This window comes from Canis lupus, chromosome 19, assembly GCF_003254725.2.
Source record: "Canis lupus dingo isolate Sandy chromosome 19, ASM325472v2, whole genome shotgun sequence".
Lineage (NCBI taxonomy): Eukaryota > Metazoa > Chordata > Mammalia > Carnivora > Canidae > Canis > Canis lupus.
Window position 1 is genome coordinate 17912622 of NC_064261.1, and position 18260 is coordinate 17930881.

At 38.4% G+C, this 18260-nt stretch overlaps 1 long non-coding RNA gene across 2 annotated transcripts in view; it reads right to left on the reverse strand.

Moving 5' to 3' along the window:
- Positions 1–14694, reverse strand: part of LOC112642746 (uncharacterized) — a 28564-nt gene extending 13870 nt beyond the window's left edge. For both annotated transcript variants that reach the window (XR_007403979.1, XR_007403978.1), the window contains exon 1: positions 11410–14694. This is a non-coding gene — a long non-coding RNA (uncharacterized LOC112642746). The remainder of the gene's footprint in view (positions 1–11409) is intronic.
- Positions 14695–18260: the final 3566 nt, after the last annotated feature.

The window sequence follows — 18260 nt, forward strand, 5'->3', positions numbered from 1 at the left end:
GACTTTCCCACTGCTATAACCAGGTCAGTTTGCAGCCTGTATCTTACTTCATCTATCAGCATTTCATTGTATCAATCACTGAATCTTTCTTCATTTGGCTTCCACTCTCTCTGGGTTTTACTCCTTCAGCAGTATGCAATCTGCCTGTTTCCTTTGCTGATTGCTCCTCATCACCCCAAACTTTAAACTTTGGGGCTTAATTCTCACACCATCTTTTTTCTCCATTTACACTAACTCTCTTGGTGATCTCAATTGGCTTCTCAGCCTAGACACCGTTTGCAGGCTGATCACTCCAAATTTATATTTCCTGGCTTGAACTCTCTCTCAAACTCAAGATTTGTACATTTAACTGCTTACTTGACATCTCCACTGGCTATTTCTTCTGCCTGGGATGTTCTTCCAGCAGATATTTACATGGCTTACTTCCTCATTTCTTCATTCCTAAGGCCTTCTTTGTGTACACTATGAAAAACAGCACCTACTCCCCCAAACCCCACATTTCCTATCTTCCTCTACTGTTTCTGTCTTAAGCAACTATCAGTGTCTGATATACCTTACATTTTGTGTTATTATCTGTCCATGATCTGTTTCCATGAGCTCTGGGTTTCTTGGTCTATTTACCTGGCACAAAATATTCGATTATTTGTTGATTGAATGAATAATCCTAAACTCTAGATTCATAAAACCAGTGGGAGAAAACAGTAAATATCCCTACTTACATGCTAGATTACTAACAAAGAACTTCAAGGGTATTTTATATTATCTCTCCATTTGTCTCTGAGTGGTGGCAGCTGAATTTAGCCTGTTGGAACTCAATGACTAGGTGGAAAACCTGAGTAGGGGAAGCTTGTTTTGTTCAGCTGCTTCCCTTGAGAGGGATGCTTGAGCTCTGTGCTAGGGCTGTGCCTCTAAAAGTTAGTCCAGGGCAGCCCCTATGGCTTAGCGGCTTAGCAGGTCAGCATCGCCGTCAGCCCAGGGCGTGATCCTGGAGACCTGGGATCGAGTCTCACATCAGGCTCCCTGCATGAAGCCTGCTTCTCCCTCCGCCCATGTCTCTGTGTCTCTAATAAATAAATAAAATATTAATAAATAAAAAATAAAAGTTCGGAGTGGATCCTGGAGGACTTGTCACATGCAAATACTCCATTAGGAAGAGGCAAATATGTAAAGCAGGACCTATGGGGGTAACTTTCTCCTTTATGCACACTCCCAATCTATTTCTGCTACTTTTGTGAGAAAATGCTAAGACTTGAGTACCTTAAAAAAAAACAAAAAAACAAAAAAGGAAAGCAAAAGAGAACAAGGGAAAAAAGACTAGAGAGTTATAGTAGTCCAACCTGAATATAGTGAGTATTGGAGTACTGATCCAAGGAGAAACACCTATTGGGCTGCATGGTTAGAAGAATGACTTATACAAGCTGGAGTTCGTTTTGTTTTTGTTTTTTTTGCCATTATTAGAGTTTTGGTTATTACTTGGAGTCATTGTTAGTGGTAATCAACAATGGTGGTTACTAAAAATGGTTTGTGCTGTGAGACAGGTGAGGGTAAATCACATCATTTAGGGCTGACTTAGACAACTTGGAAGTGGAATCCCTGGGTGGCGCAGCGGTTTAGTGCCTGGCTTTGGCCCAGGGTGCGATCCTGGAGACCCAGGATCAAATCCCACGTCAGGCTCCCGGTGCATGGAGCCTGCTTCTCCCTCTGCCTGTGTCTCTGCCTCTCTCTCTCTCTGTGTGACTATCATAAATAAATAAAAATTTAAAAAAAGATAAGTTGGAAGCGAATATTAAAGACAGACTTTGAAGAAAATAGGAATCTTAATTAGTCACATGCATCCTACAGAGTCTATGGAAAAAGGGAAGAACTCTGGTATTATCTGCTGTGGTAAGGAAGGATGAATTTACTGATGGAGTACACTTATATGTGAGACTTTCAACTGTTTTTCTACACTTGTGCTGGAAATCTCTTGTTCCTTCACATTCTATCTCCTGAGTCACTTCCTAGCCACCTGTGTATGTGAGGTGGGGGGAGGGGGGGGGACACAAGGCCTGGGAACTGTCCCAATTTATCATACCCTGGGCAGCACAGTCACCACATTTAAGAGAAGATGTGGCCAAGAGCTGCAAGGTCTAGAGAAAAACAGGGAACAAAGTGATGATATTGTTGGAAACTAGGTCCTATGAGAAAATATTAAACTGGTTTGATTAGTAAGTTAAGGGAGAGTAGACCACACAGTGTCTTCAAATATGTCGAGGGTTTTTTTTTTTTAAGGGTCTGAGCCCTTGTATTGGTATGTCAGAATTTAGAGATATGAACTAAATTAGGAGGTGTATTTGACAATTTCAAGAGTGTTTTTGTAGATCCTAAAGCGAAGGTCCAAACGAAAATCCTAATAAACAACTTACACTTTGGAGGACTTGCAGGTTTTAATAACTAGGATTTTGCAAGCCACTTCGAACCAGCTCTTTGATGGGTGCTGTCTGCCATCTCCGGGTTGGCTTCTATGCAGGCAGGACACCTAATTGTTATGAAAAGGGAAAGCCCAGGCTTCGGCATCCCCTAGCATATGACTTAAATGCATAATTCAATACTTCAGTTTTACCTTAAGCAGGGATAAACTCACCTTCCCTCATTTTTTATCTGCCTTAGAAGGATTCTGCTAACTGATTTTTAAAACAACATATCAGAGGGAGTTCATGAAGAGAACTTGACCAAGATTTTGCCCAATCTTTAATACTCAAATATCTGTTAGCTTTCTTTCTGTTCTTTGTCTAAAGTGCACATGGAGCTTTTAGAGGGCTTCCATAAAACAATTTTTGGGGTACAGGAAAGTCTTTCAGCTGTTATGGTTGGTGGCAATTATATCTGAGATGACCAATGCTCTAAAGAACCTGACTAAGCCATACAGGGAAATAGAAAACAAAACAGAATGCTTCAGATATGATTTTATCATTTAATTAGGAACTAGAAACTTACCTCTGGATTTTGTAATGCTTTTTAAGACATTTTTGGTGAATAAAGCAAGAAACAACTATAGATATTATATGTAATATATATATATATTAGTGACTGAATAGTGAGACAATGAAGCTATTAGATAAATTTCTAAGATAGTAATATTTAAAAGTAATATTTACTATGTGTGGTAGATTATAGTCATGGTGTCAGTTTTTCATGCCTCCCTCTATCCATATCCTTCAGTAGTACCTTTCCATGTGGACTCTAGGCTTGGCTATGTGACTTGCTTTGGCTAATGAGATAGTAGTAAACTTGACCCAAGCAAAGACTTAAAAAAAAAAAAAAAAGAGTTGTTTTCCCACTTTCTCTTTTGGACCCCTGCCACCACTATCAAAACATGCCTAGGTTGGAGAGATTTGGGAGCCATGTAAGGAGAATTTAGTGTCCAGGTGAAGACCAATCTGCTACTGACTGCAAACACGTGAGTGAGCCCAGCCAAGATCAGTTAAGTCTACTCCAGATAAGCAGAGCTATTAAGCCATCCTACAACTTATGATAATAATAAATGGTTGTTGTTTGTGGCCACTATGTTTTGGGATTGTGGTTATACAGCAATGGCTAACTGATACATCATGGTTCTTAGGTGCTTCAGGAATTCATCTGCTTGAGGGATTATTCTTAAGACTCCCTAGAGGCTGCTTTTGGGATGATGAGGTGTCAGTTCAAACACCAATTATTTGATGCAGGCAAAACTGACTGCTATTTGACTCTCCCCTAGAAAGATAGCAAGTATCTATAGGAGTATTACAATAGTATTAGGTGATAGAGGGCAGTAGCCTTGTCAAGGCCTACAAAATGAATGTCCTTATTTACTGTAGATAAGTGACCCAGAAGGTGTTCTAACTGGCTGAGTGGAGAATGTGGACAAACTATTGAGTGTTAATGAGATTACTGATGCTAGAACTCTGTTAGACAAATGATGGGATTAGCTGCTCTTGGTTTTCTTGAGATGTGGAATCACATGGTCATCATCGTCATAATCATCAACACCATCCTCATGGCTAATAATTACTGAATACTTACTCCCAATATTGTACTGAGTGCTTTGTGTGCCATATCCCATTTAATTCTCATCATAACTCTATGAACTACATACTAGGTACTATCACTCTGTTTTACAAATAAAGAAACTGAAGGTCAGAGAGATTCTCCAAGATAGAATTGCTTTCAAATCATAGAGCCAGAATTCAAACTCAAGTAGTCTGATTCCAAAGCCTATGCTCTTGACTTCCCTGCTATATAACCAAAATACATATTTTTTAGGGGAAGAAAAAGGAATCAAGTCCAACTCTCTCATTTGACAGATGAGCAACTGAGACCAGAGTCTTTGGATATACAGATTCTTTGTCTAAGATAGATTGAAGGAACTCTCCTACAGTTGGTCCAAATCACTGAAAACTGGACAAAACCCAAACTGTTTTTGTGAGGCTGCACCTAAGACTAGCTTCCACATATAGGTATACTTTTCGTGTACTGCAAAATGGTGCCCAGCTAGGGACTGAAATCCAGAATGTACACCTCTTAGCCAGGACATAGGGCTTCCTCTTCTCAGAAGAAAGGACACTTTTGAAAATAATTCTTTTGCATAGAGAGGGAGCTGTTTTTATTTTTCATTTTCACAAAAGTACCATGTATGTTAGGACACTCCTGCTAAAACATTTGCAAGTTGTGTGCAATAAAACACAGTAAAGACCATTCCATTTTTTCACACATAGAAAAAAATCAAATGTGACTAGTTGATGGACAATAAATACTTGTTGAATGAATAAATTTTAAATGAACAAAGATGTCTTTATTATGCACAGACACACAGGGATCAAAGCACATAGTACATGCAAATTTGTCACTAGAGACCCAATCCACGGCACCAAATCATTCTTGAGAAATGATTGATACAATCTAATTTTCCAGTCCGAAAAAATTTTAAATTGTATATATACTGCTTTCCTGAGCCATCACCTTACTTCTATAAGTGAAGCTTTCATGAAATTCCAACTCAAAGAAAGTTTAGAGTCATGTTTATTCCTCATCTGAATGTATTCCTCAGCAACCCTTCTCTTCTAGAACAAAAGAAACCAATTGCTCTTGTAAGCTAGGTGACTTACCTTACAAATTTTAATGCTTCACCAGAAACTGAGGCAAGCCAATTCCCTCCTCCATTCTCACATCCTCCCCCACTATGGCCCACACCTCTGCTGACAGCAGCAATCTGAACTGAGTACTCATGAAGGCCACTCTTCTCTCTTTGCCTCTAATAACCCAGTCTAACAATTGTGGTGAGTAATTTCCTTACCACTTCTGTTGTTAACAAATGCTAATAATGCTGCACGATATAGATCGAGCACAGCTACTGAAAAAGAAACTACATAAATTATTTTAAAAGTTATCATCAAAAGAAATGCTTTTCTGAAGGAAATTTTTTTTTTAACGGCTCAAGGCATTTGCCTAGCTTTCTGTTCAAGTGACGGCTTCTACGTTAATTAATAAGTGCTTCTGTTTCACGAGCGGAAACTGTCTTATCTAGGGTACACCTGCAGGCTTTTTTTGGGGCTATAACTGCAGGAAAGTCATCTGTTTTTTAGACCCTGAGTTATCTACTTTTGTGATGCTTAGGTTAATAGACTGATTGTTCTCTCTCATTTTGGTGTCTGCTAAATCTCATTCTATTTGTAAGAATCAGGGTTGAGCAGGTGATTGGTTTCCTACTATATCCGATTACATTTCTTGTACATGCCAATAATCAATGAATTAAATCTTTCTATCATTCAGTCGATCAATTATTAATGTATACAGGCAACAAATATTTATTAAGTGCCTTTCCATGTCAGGCATTGTGCCAGACTCCGGAAAGAAAGCAGTGAGAATGACAGTCATACAGAGTCTTTGCACTGTGGCAGGTGACAGTTATCTGATGTTCTCCCTAAAAATGGAAAAAGTGACCGAGAAATATAACCCAAAATTATCAAGATGAGTGAGATGAATTCTAATGCTAAGCCTAATGAAGGAATCTCACCAGCATGTTAAATAGCTGAAATTCTTATTCCATAATAATTCACCCAACTAATTTTATCAGATTAATTCAGATGTAACTAATATTGTCATGATTTCCATATCTTACCAGTAAGATATGTGTTTTCCTAGCCTGTCCCCAAATTGATATAAGTCCGGATTATTTTTACTGAAGATTCATAGTATGATGCCAACTAAGCACTTGTTCACGGCTTTAATTCCTCTGAAAATCTAAAAGGCTAAAAACATTTTATGAGCAAAGATTATAATTATAACTCTTGCTAATCATTTTAAAATCGTGACATGGGTCACCAGCTGTAAATGTGATCAGAAATTATGGAAAAAAAAAAACCTCAGTGCAACTGAAAAACAAACCTCGAGCGCACATTTGTCTGATCATATTTAGTGTCATTTTCACACATAAAGGCTAGCATGCTTTCATTTTCTCAAGCATGTGTGTCATTAAGTTTGCCGTGTGTCTTCACAGAGCAGTGACCTGATAGCATCTCAAGAAATACCAAATACACACAGGCTCCATAAGTGTTTTTCTGATGATGTAATGCTTCCTATTTGTTGTTTTAAGTAGCAACTTACTTTATCTTTCAGGTTGGTACCTGTTTAGGGTAAATGCTGAATAATGAATTCAAGACTCCCCAACTTAGAGATGAAAAACAAATTCCTTGAAAGCAGTTTTGTCACTTTGCCTCCTAATTTTCAGAATGCTATTTAATCTGCTAGTGACTAAGCTGTAGGAAAAATCTTTTTCTGTTGTTATGTAAAGGAAAATGTGGGTGGAGGGAATAAGGTCTGGTCTGTATCCACCTCACGATTTGGAGTGTCAGAGATATAGGAAAAAGGCAATCTCTGCTCTCCCCAGGTAGGGATGTGAGGTTGCTTAGAATTCCACTTTTGGGGAAGTCCACCATCAAGGTGATGTAAATTCTCAAGTAGCAAATTGACTCAGCATGTTCCTAAGCCACGGGCCTCTTAGGTGACGTATGCTAAATTCACGTCATTTGCCCATTTGCTCTCACTAGGTGACAGGGAAACCATGTATTTTCCCCACCTCATGCACACACAAAGCGGAAGTATACCAAGCTCCCCTGTGGGTCTTGTTCTTATTCATCTTTCTAACAATCAAGACATTCTGTACCTGATCAGAGCGATTCATTTTAACTCTCTTCACCTTTACTCTGGTGAGCTTATAGCAAACAATTAGAGATGATCCTCCTTTACCTAAAGGCCCTTCCTTTCTCTTGAGTAGTCAGGAAAATCGTTTTACATATTATAAATCTGTTCAGAAATCAACTGAGATTGTCAAAGCTCTAACCACAATATTCCCCAATCCTATTTAGCAAATGAATTTAACATCGAATGTGGCAGCCACCAGTATGACATTTTAAAAGTATGATCCATGTGAAAGCGGGGTTTTTTTTTTTTTGACCCCGGAAGAAAGTCAGGGAACCAACATTTAATGGGACCAGCTGTGTACAAGGATCAGTTTTAATGAACTTAACATATACCCTTTAAAGGCGAAAACTTTCCTATCATGTTTCTCATTAAAACACTGATGAGGGGATCCCTGGGTGACTCAGCAGTTTAGCGCCACCTTCGGTCCAGGGCGTGATCCCAGAGGCCCGAGATCGAGTCCCACATTGGGGTCCCTGCATGGAGCCTGCTTCTCCTTCTGCCTGTGTCTCTGCCTCTTTCTCTCTCTCTGTGTCTTTCATGAATTAATGAATAAATAAAATCTTTTAAAAAAACACTGATGATTTTTACTGTGAATAAGAAGATTAGTGGTCAGAGTTTATAGAAATAAAGAGAATTGTGAGTCTTGGGCTCTCTTTTCCCAGCAGGTTACACATAATTTCACAGGATGCCAGTGATCTGTTGTCACTGGTTCCCACATCAAATTGTCTCTTCCCAGCACTAACGGGAATCATCCTGGGCCTGTTAACACCTTGCCAATGTGTTTTAGCAGTACATATCACATTAGCACTTACAGGTGTGACCTGGACAAGTTTCCCAAGCTCTTCGTGCCTCAGTTATCTCATCTCTAAAGTGAATGATAATAATACTTACCTCGCAAAGGTGAGCATTAGGTAGTTTATTGTACTTCATAGACCTTTAGTTGCCATTGATTGGAAGAAGCAGCCTGGTTTATGATATATTAATATATGAATATATTGCCCAAGAATATGTACAAAACTGAGAATAATGCCTGGCACAGAGTATGCACCCGAAAAATTTAACTGTAATGATCTATTAGCAACCCATGGGTCACAGTGCAAAAATGGGCTTGCCAAACCCTCTGTGGGCCATGGAGTGCATGGCTCCCTCACCCAAGGCAGAACACCTGGACATGGGGAGGAGGCTCCACTACCCTGGACTCCCTAAATGGGGAGCTCAATTGGTCACTTTAAAACTTTTTTTTTTTTCCTAGAGGGTAAGCTGTTTTTCTACACTAAATCTTACATAAGACTCAATGTGCAAAACAGATAAAAGAGCATTTTCTCTGATGAAAGCAGGAGTGGAGGGGCGCAAAATGCTCTTCATCTTCCCTCCCCTTCACTTGCAGGGCAGCGCTATCACTTCATTAACATAGTAAGATAATGAATCTCCTGACACTTCTACAGGTGTTTGTTAATCACTTTAAACTTTGTCAAATTTTACCTTATTGAAATGTCACCTTATTTGTGGCACATGTGAGTGCCTGATATGTGCACTAGACATGTACACAGAACACACTTTCAATGTACTTTTTTTGCCTTCCTCTAGTTTTGTCTCTAAACTCCCTGAATCTGTTGCATATGACTGAGATTGTCTCTCCATCTCAACCAAGTCACCTTGTGATCCCCCCAGATGTAGTCTAATGCTCTCAGATAACACAACATGAAGGATGTCCAGCTTTTATTCCACATAGAGCTTTCAGCTATCAAGGACTTTTTAATCTAATGCCTTTGTCTTTTTTTTTAAGATTTCATTCATTCATTCATTCATTCATTCATTCATTCATTCATTCATTCATTTGCAGCAAGAGTAAGAGCACAAGCAGAGGGAACAGCAGAGGGAGAGGGAGAAGCAGACTCCCAACTGAGCAGAGAGCCCGGTATAGGGCTGATCCCAGGACATTGAAATCATGACCTGAGCCAAAGGCAGACGCTTAACCAATTGAGCCACCCAGGCACCCCTCTAATGTCTTTTTCTTGAAACTCTCCTTGAGTTCTATCTCAGGAAGCCTCTACCCAATAATAAATTTAATTAATTATTATTATGTACCAATTATGATATACAATATTATATGGGAAACATAAACCTACTAAACAACTTTCTCTTCCTGGATTATCCACATAAAACTTGGTAGGTGAAGGAAATAAAATAGAAATACTCACATAAGAGTGTTTTCTCCCTGGTGGTACCTGCTGAAAGTGTGTGTGTGTGTGTGTGTGTGTGTGTGTGTGTGTGTGTGTTTCTCAGGTCTGGGGTGTTATGTGCAAAGTAGGAACTAACAGTGTAGAGGTTTCCACAGAGGTCCATGACTGTGGCAGTTCAGAGAGCTCTGAACACAGGAAAAAAATAACACAGGTAAGAGAACTCTTTCTAAAATAAAATAGCTACTTGAGATTCAGGAAGAAAACAGGATATTCCCAAATTATATCTTCCTCAGATATTAAGCAGATATTGCCTTTTTACAGCTTTCCCTGAGTTATATTTTCATAGATCAGGAAAAGGAAGGGTTGTTTTCCAGTAAAAGTATCACTGACTCATGAGAGAAGGGGGAATAAAGCAACAAAGATCAAATACCAAAGGTCATAAAAAAGGCTTTCTTTGCTGCTAAAAGAAAATATAGCACTCAAGTCATATTACTTTAAATGAACACTTAGAAACTAGAAAGCTTTATATAATGAAAGAATTATAATTAAAATATATTTTGGTTTCGTGGTATGAGGACTGAACAAGAAACAAATTGGGATGAAAGCAAACAAAGCTGGGGAAAGAGAAAGAAGAGAAGAAATTTGAATAAACTAAATAGAAAGGAAGAATAGAGACACCCAGAGAGAAAGTAAGAAAGAGTCAAAAGAAGCAGGATGTGTATACTCAGAAGTTTCCTGAATTCTGTGGATCATTTGGGTTGTGGTCATCTGGGGTCATCATTCTCCATGATCACTGTTGATCTTTTTCAACTGCCTTAATCCTCATATTTCTTTTTTTTAAAAAAAGATTTTATTTATTTACTTGATAGAACACAAGGAGGCAGAGCAGCAGGCAGAGGAAGAAGGAGAAGCAGGCTCCCTGGTAAGCTGGGAGCCTGATGTGGGGCTTGATCTCAGGACCCTGGGTTCATGACCTGAGCTGAAAGCAGATGCTTAACTCACTGAGCCATCCAGGCACCCAATCCCTACATTTCTAAGGGCTCCATTCTAAATGATGATCTAAACACCAATTCCATTAAAAATTATTCTCTAAATATAGCAGCAATGATCAGAGCAGTGGTTCTGAAGGACGGGTAAAAATCAACTCAAGGGCCAGAGAGTCTACATCCCTGTTATGCCATTAAAGTCTCCAGCTGATGCACATACAGATAGCAGAACTAACAGGACTTTTGCTAAATTTGCTGACATGACCTGTGATGACTTAAATATAGATATCCACAAATACTGAACTATCCATCTCTTAATATCATGAAGCCTCAATTTTAGTTGACTCCCTTTATTTTTTTTAAAGATTTATTTATTTATGAAAGAGAGAGAGGGAGAGAGAGAGAGAGAGAGAGGCAGAGACATAGACATAGGCAGAGGGAGAAGCAGGCTTCTCGCAGGGAGCCTAGTGTGGGACTCAATCCTGGATCCTGTGAGCCAAAGGCAGACACTCAACCGCTGAGACACCCAGGCATCCCTAATTAACTCCCTTCATAAGCATGTTCCTTTTGTCTTCCTCTCTACTGATTTGCCCCTCAGTGTCTATTCTAAAGTTCTGGGGACTAACTGGAGCAGAAGCAAGTGTTCTAATGTTCTCATTACCATGAGAAGGCTCAAATAACATGGAAAATGAACAATAATTGATGAAATAAATGTAAATAACTTAGTTACATTTTTGGCCATTAAACTGTCAAGATAGCTGATTTTCTGTCAATTCTGTCTGTGTTATTCAAGGAGTTTATTCATTTTTTCTTTCTTTTTTATGGATATAAAATATCAGAAATTATTGTCAAGTCTTAGCACTGGACCAGGTTGTCACTGGTTAAATAAATAAAAGAGAGGCAATTGGATATTCCAACCCAGATTGAAAGCTGATTATTTAATTAATCCAGAAAAGATACACATTTACATTCTGTATACCACCAAGAATAATTTTGCAAAGGGACTCCTTACCCCACCTTACCCAAATCCATGTGTCAGACGCATCATTACTGGGGTCCAATCCTTTCACGGAGTATCATGAACTGCACAGAGTGTTCTGTTAGAACTCAATGTTATTGGCAATGGAGGCAGTTTCCTATTGTGGAGAGAAGTGGTCAGTCTCTACAGGCAGTTCATCCAATCATTCAATGTTTTACTTAACTTTTTTGTGCCTTGGTTTTCTTGTCTATAAGATGGTGTAATCAGAGTACTTACTTCTCACATTATTTATTGCTTTAAGCGAGATAATGTCTGTAAAGCACTTAGGTATACAAGTGTTCTGTTTCTTTTTTCTTCCCTTTTTTTTTAAAAAAAAGATTTTATCATTACTTATTTATTTGACAGAGAGAAAGCGCGTGTGCAAGTGGGGAGAGGAGCAGAGGGAGACAGACAGGCAGACTCCAATGCAGTCAAACCTTAAGCCCTTAAGATCCATGACCTGAGCTGAAATCAAGAGTCAGATGCTTAACTGACAGAACCACCCAGGTGCTCCTATAAGCATTTGTTCTAATAATCATTAATATTACTATTTTTTATTGGTCCAAGGTATTTTTCTAGCAGGAGCTACCCCTATCCTCTTTATTTGCAGCAGAAGACCTCTCCTGGGTGTAACTATTTCTCAATTTAAAGGCTGATTTCTTTGAGACTTTGAGCCTAAGCCTCTGAGCAAATCTCACAGAGTCTGTTTTCCTGACCTCTACTTTGCTAAGTAGTCACTCTCATTTATGCACACTGTACATGGACAATCAATATTTAAAAAATTGAAGTACTAAAACTGTCCTAAACATTCAGCACTAAAATGTCAATGAAAAATATTGATTTTTGATGACTCAGATGTCATTTCAGGATTCTTCAGTACTTTGCCCCTATAAGTGTGGTTTAAGATTGGATTTATATGTACAAAATGATTACATATTATGTCCAATCTTTGTTCTAAAACAGTATCCATCAATGCATGGGGCATTATCTATAAATTGGCTAAATCATCTTCAACCATATATGTATTATTTTCAAAAAAGCATATAGCTAGTCTTGCGATGAATTAAATGCAAATTCATTTAAAAGCACTCCTGAGTTCATAGTGACACCCCTGGCGTTAGAATTACTCAAACAAGATGAACACTAAAGCAATTACTACCAGAAAAAAGAATAAGCTGATAATAAAGTTATGAAAATGAACCAAACTTAACTATTGATTAAGGAAAGACAAATCAATGACAAGTTATGTTTTTGCCTAAGCATATTGGCAAATATTTAAAATATTCATAACATCATGTGTTTGCGAGTAGAGGAACAAAGGAAATTCTGTTGTTGGTAACAGTGTCAATATGTAGATATGATATACTGGAGGGCATTTTGGCAGTTTCTATCAAACTGTTAAAAGGATATAATCTTTCCACTTGGGAAATGAAATGTGGTGTATGTATCCTAAAGGGATATATTTCACATGTTTAAGAGTGTTCATTGAAACATTGTTTGTAGGGGATAAAAATTGGAAACAACATAAAAATCTATCAATAGGGCTATGAATGAATAAATTATGGTAAGTAGACATACAATGAAATATTAACCCAGCTATGAGATAGCCCTGTATATGAATACTGTATGGATTGCTGTCCCTAACATATTGTCAATAAAAAAAGTTGCAAAGTATAGTAAGATTAAATTTGTATTAAAAACACATTTTTCTATGTCTGCATCTTTCTTTGTTTCCATATACCTCATCTTCATATATAATTCCATTTTATTGGGATGCCTGGGTGGCTCAGTGGTTGAGCATCCACCTTTGGCTCAGGGCATGATCCTGGAGTCCTGGGATCGAGTCCCACATTGGACTCCCTGCATGGAGCCTGCTTCTCTCTCTGCCTTTGTCTCTGCCTCACTCTCTCTCTGTGTCTCATGAATAAATAAATAAAATGTTTATAACCATGTGTTAGGGGTTCCAGAGCCAAGACTGAAGATGTTCATAGCTACTCATCATTCTAGGGAAGGAAAGAATAATGTTTCTTTGATCATAGACAAGGATTCTAGGCAAGGCTGATGGAGCTTGTCACATTTCCTGGCGTGAGGTTGGGGTGGAACTTGGTTGATAGAATGATGGACATCTGATCTCTAACCTCACTGATGGGTGTCATAGTTACCTAGAGACCAGCCGAGGGATGAGCCATCTGTCTGAATACCGTTAGTTTGTAGGAGCGCTACATATTGTAAAAACTTAATATTACTCAAAACAGTGGAAGCCAGGACACCTGGGTGGCTCAGCAGTTGAGCGTCTGCCTTTGGATTAGGGCGTGATCCTGGAGTGCCAGGATCAAGTCTCACATCGGGCTCCCTACATGGAGGCTGCCTCTCCCTCTGCCTATGTCTCTGCCTCTCTCTCTCCCTGTATCTCTCATGAGTAACTAAATAAAATGTTAAAAAAAAAAAAAACAGTGGAAGCCTCTCTGAGTTTGTTATAAAAAACATCTAATTCTTCTACTCATGAGGGGACAAAGCAAATGAAACAGAAAGCAAGCATTTGATACATGATGATCATGAGGAAGAGCTGCAAGATAGGAAAAGGGATTTGGGTCAAATAGCTGCCAGCACAGCTTTCCCATGCAAATCCATGAACTAGTAGCATTCATTTAGTCAACTCCTCCTTCCTTTTATTCTTCTCACCCTTACCCTCTTCTCCCTGGCTGGACGCCTTCCTTCAGTTTCCAGGCTTCATTCCTACACAAACCAGGTAGTCTCTAAGCAGCCAATTAGAGAAAATTCTTGAAATATGTCCATAATCCCTTTCATGGATGACTAGAGCTTCATGCTTTCATGGTGATGATCTGAGTTATATTCCTGGAAAGAATGCATCTAGCAGAACCCACCACCTCACTACAAGGTACTAAATAAACATGGAAGCTAAGTAAAAACAATATGCTTGCTATATAAGTATGGCTTTCAGACAAAGTGCTGCCCCTAAGCTTCTCCAGATAGAAGGTCTGAAGCTGCCACACTTACACGGTGATACATATATGCAGAAATATGGATCACTCTGCCCTTCAAAGAAGTCTCTGGAAAATAAAAATAGCAGTTGCCTGACATTTCCTTTGAGAGGCAGATGAAATATAATGTTTTCCTCTTACCACAAACATGAACACAAAATTTTGTGAATAATTTCAGGAGGCTTATGGACCTCTGAAATACATTGACAGTGGTCCCAGGGGATCCCCAGATGCCAAGATAAACTCTCTTGTGCTGATGGGGAAGAGCCATGGGAGGAATCACACCAGAGTTTTAAAATACCCAAGCTCAGTTGAGCCAACTGTAAAAATATGAAATAGTTTGTTTTTTATTCTCTCTCCCTCCTTCTACCATCTTTTTCCCTCCCTCCTCAAGAATAAATTCTATATCCTAGTCTTGCTCTTTGCCTGGACATAACTAGTCACTGTTGAGGCTTAAATGTGACCACTTCCAGACAAAATACAGTCAGTTCTTCTATAACACGACACATACTTCCCTAAAAATCATTGTACTATACAACATTGTACAACAACCACCACAGAGCGTAGGGGGAAAATGAGATTAAGGGCACAGTACTCAAAACATGTGTCAGAGATACTTTAAAAAGATGATAGGAACCTAATAATAAATATATCAATTTTGTACATATTAAATTAAGAAACACATAAATACTACTATAAATATGGCACTTTGCCTAGAAAAAAGATCTGAAGTTTGCTTGTGGAGGTGGTTTCTTGAGCTATCGAGAAATGGCAACGGAGCGTTTTCAAGGGTGGAAGGTTGTAACACCAGATGTGGATGAATATGGCTCATCATACACTTGGTGAACTGAGGCAGCTGGAGGATGTTTGAGGCGTGTGTGCATTTGTGCATTCCTATACAGCTCAATTCAGCTGGAGGCAGTTTCCTGCATTCACTTAGCGTTTCTTGTAGATGAAATCACATGTAGGCAAACACAAAATTCTTGTTATGCTCAAATTGTTCCCTGGTATATATAATCAATGGAATGAATTCTCATTTCAACACGAGATGATAGCAGGACTGACTAAATCTAGATTATAAAAATGATTAAAACTTAAAGCCATTAATAACTCAATGGAATGATGCCATAAAGTAGCAATAAGGTTATCTCAAAGCAGGTAACATGTAACTCAATTAAATCTGAGCTTTCTTACTCCTGTCCTAAATTCTATCTCAAACTTGTGATAAATTCAAGTAAAATGCAAATTTGGCTCTATAACCTTGAAACATACTGTTAACCCTGGGCAAAGCCTTCTTGGTGCTGGGAAGAACTTATAACAATACACAGCAGACTTCATGAAAAATCCTCATTATACATTTTTATTCTTATCATCCCACACTATGTGGCAGCCAACACTAACCTTACTTCCCTCTTCTCTACCATTCCTTGTCCCCTCTATGTGCACCCCCAAAAGCCCATAAAACAAAATTCCAGACTTTATGGAGTCTCTCATTACCCCTTCCTCTCTTTCCTTTTTTCCAAGAGTAAAAACTCCATACATAGGTGTATTATTTCTATTGCTGCTGTAACAAATTACCACAGAATCTATTGCTGGTTTAATAAATTACCACAGAATCAGTGGCTTAAGACAACACCAAATTATTATTTCACAGTTTTGGAGGTCAGAAGTCTATAATGAGCTTTATGAGGCTAAAATCAAGGTGCTGACAGGGTTGCACTCCTGGAAGCTCCAGGAGAGAATTTGTTCCTTGCCTTTTCCAGCTTCTAGAGGCTGCCTGTTATACTGGCTTCTGGCCCAGTATCACCCTGACATCTGCTTTTGTTAGCACACTTTTCTGACTTCCTTCTCTGACTTCATCTTGCCTTCCTCTTATAAGGACCCCCATGATTATATTGGGCACACCTGGATAGTCTGGATCCTCTCACATCTCAAAATCCTTAATTTAATAACATCTGCAAAGTCCCTTTTGTTACTTGTGAAAGTAGCACATTTACAGGTTCCAGGGATTAGCCTATTACACCAGCAGTGATATTCAAAATGCTCAACAATTGATACACCATTGAGGGCAGGGTGTCTGATGTTCAGCAAAGTCTTTTCATAATACTGAAGCAGGACCCTGGAGATCCTGGCACACTGGTTGATGGATAGTAGAGAGGTCTGAGAGGTCTCAGGGAGGAACTGGAGTATGTAGGGCATTGGTGACGCATTCCAGGACTACGAGGAGTAGTTCTCTCTAAGCAGTATAAAAGACTTTTGAGCTTTTTTTTACAATCAGCACAACCATACCTGTGTGTTTTGGCTGACCACTGACCTGCCATGCTCTTCCTTATCCATAATCAACACACAAGCTTTCTGGGATTTTATCATGTGGAGTAGTTTTAGCCCTAAGTATGGACATTCCAAGTGTGGAATGTCTATTTCAACACAACCTTATGATTAGGTCTGTACTTATCTTCCTTTTGCATTAACATACCTGGGGTCAGATATGCTATTAATTGCTAAGGCCTGGTTTTGAACTTAAGCACTTTACTTTAGAAATTAAACTCTTAACCACTGTGGTTAGTTTCTACACGGAGACTCACATCTCTTTAAAGAGGCAGATAAGGAGAGCATGTACAAAGACTATGCAGGCAATGTCAAGGTGCCAAGTGGCAAACCCCTAGTCCACAGTATTTCACAGGTTTACCTAGAACCCTCCCCTACAGAATTTAATGATTATACAGTAAGGATTCTTATCTGCTCTGTAGGACCAAACCTGAGTAGCCTTGAATAGTTATTTATGATAAGAAATTATAGGCAAGCAAATCAAAAACATGCAAAGAAAACAATTATCATAAATGACTATGAGTAGAAGTTTAGAAAGTGCAAATTCAAATTATCTTGGCTGCATACCAGTCTAGAATAAAGTATGGCTGTAAGCATGCAATGAAATAGGTGAAGGAATAAATGAATAAGTAAAATCTATTGTCAAGAGTTAAATTTGCAAGACCTAACTGACTGTGGTACAAAACTACTCTGATTAGAATATTATATTTAACTTTTTCAAATGAGTAGAGTAACAGGGATAAAAGAAGCAGTAGAGAGGAAGATGATAAAATCAATTCTGGACTTTGAGTCTTTTATAACCTCTACCTGGTCATAGTTAGAAATGTGTTGATCATCCCCAGAGGAATTAATATCTAAAAGAAATACGTAACACTACCTCAAAAGAAAAGGAATCATTTATGGCTATTTTTATTTTGCTGTAGAAAAAAATTTTGGCTTGGACAGGAATGAGTATTAGTACCCTGAATTCGTTTAATTGATGTACTATATAGAAGAGATCGACATAAGAGAGGTTTTGTTTTGTTTTACTTTTTGTTTTTAAATGAAGGTAGAGTGGGATCCTGATTGGGAGACACTTCAGAGTCTTTTAGAATCATTTATGATATATATAAAAATCACATTGTTAAGTAAAATGTTAGAGGCCAAGATTAATTTTTTTAAAGATGCTCTTGGGAACAACTGTAAGCAAATTCTACTTTAAACCCTTTAACTTCATTAAAATCCTAAAATAGTCTTGCTAGTTTGGAAAATACCCCAATATTTAAAATTTCCTAAAATGTAGCTCCCCTCCTACCTTTATAATGGAATACTGGATGATTTCAGTCAAAAGGCATTGTTATTACCATAAGAAAAATTCCTGCAAGAAAGCACTGTTGCCACTTTACTCATTATTGAAGTGTCCTTATGACTGTTGGAGGGAACAGGTAAGATGCCAGGGGAGGCAGAGAAAGAGAGATCAAAGTGTTTTTGTTTACTTCTTTGAAGTTTTGTAGTACCTACTGTTTACCATGCATACTTCTTGATT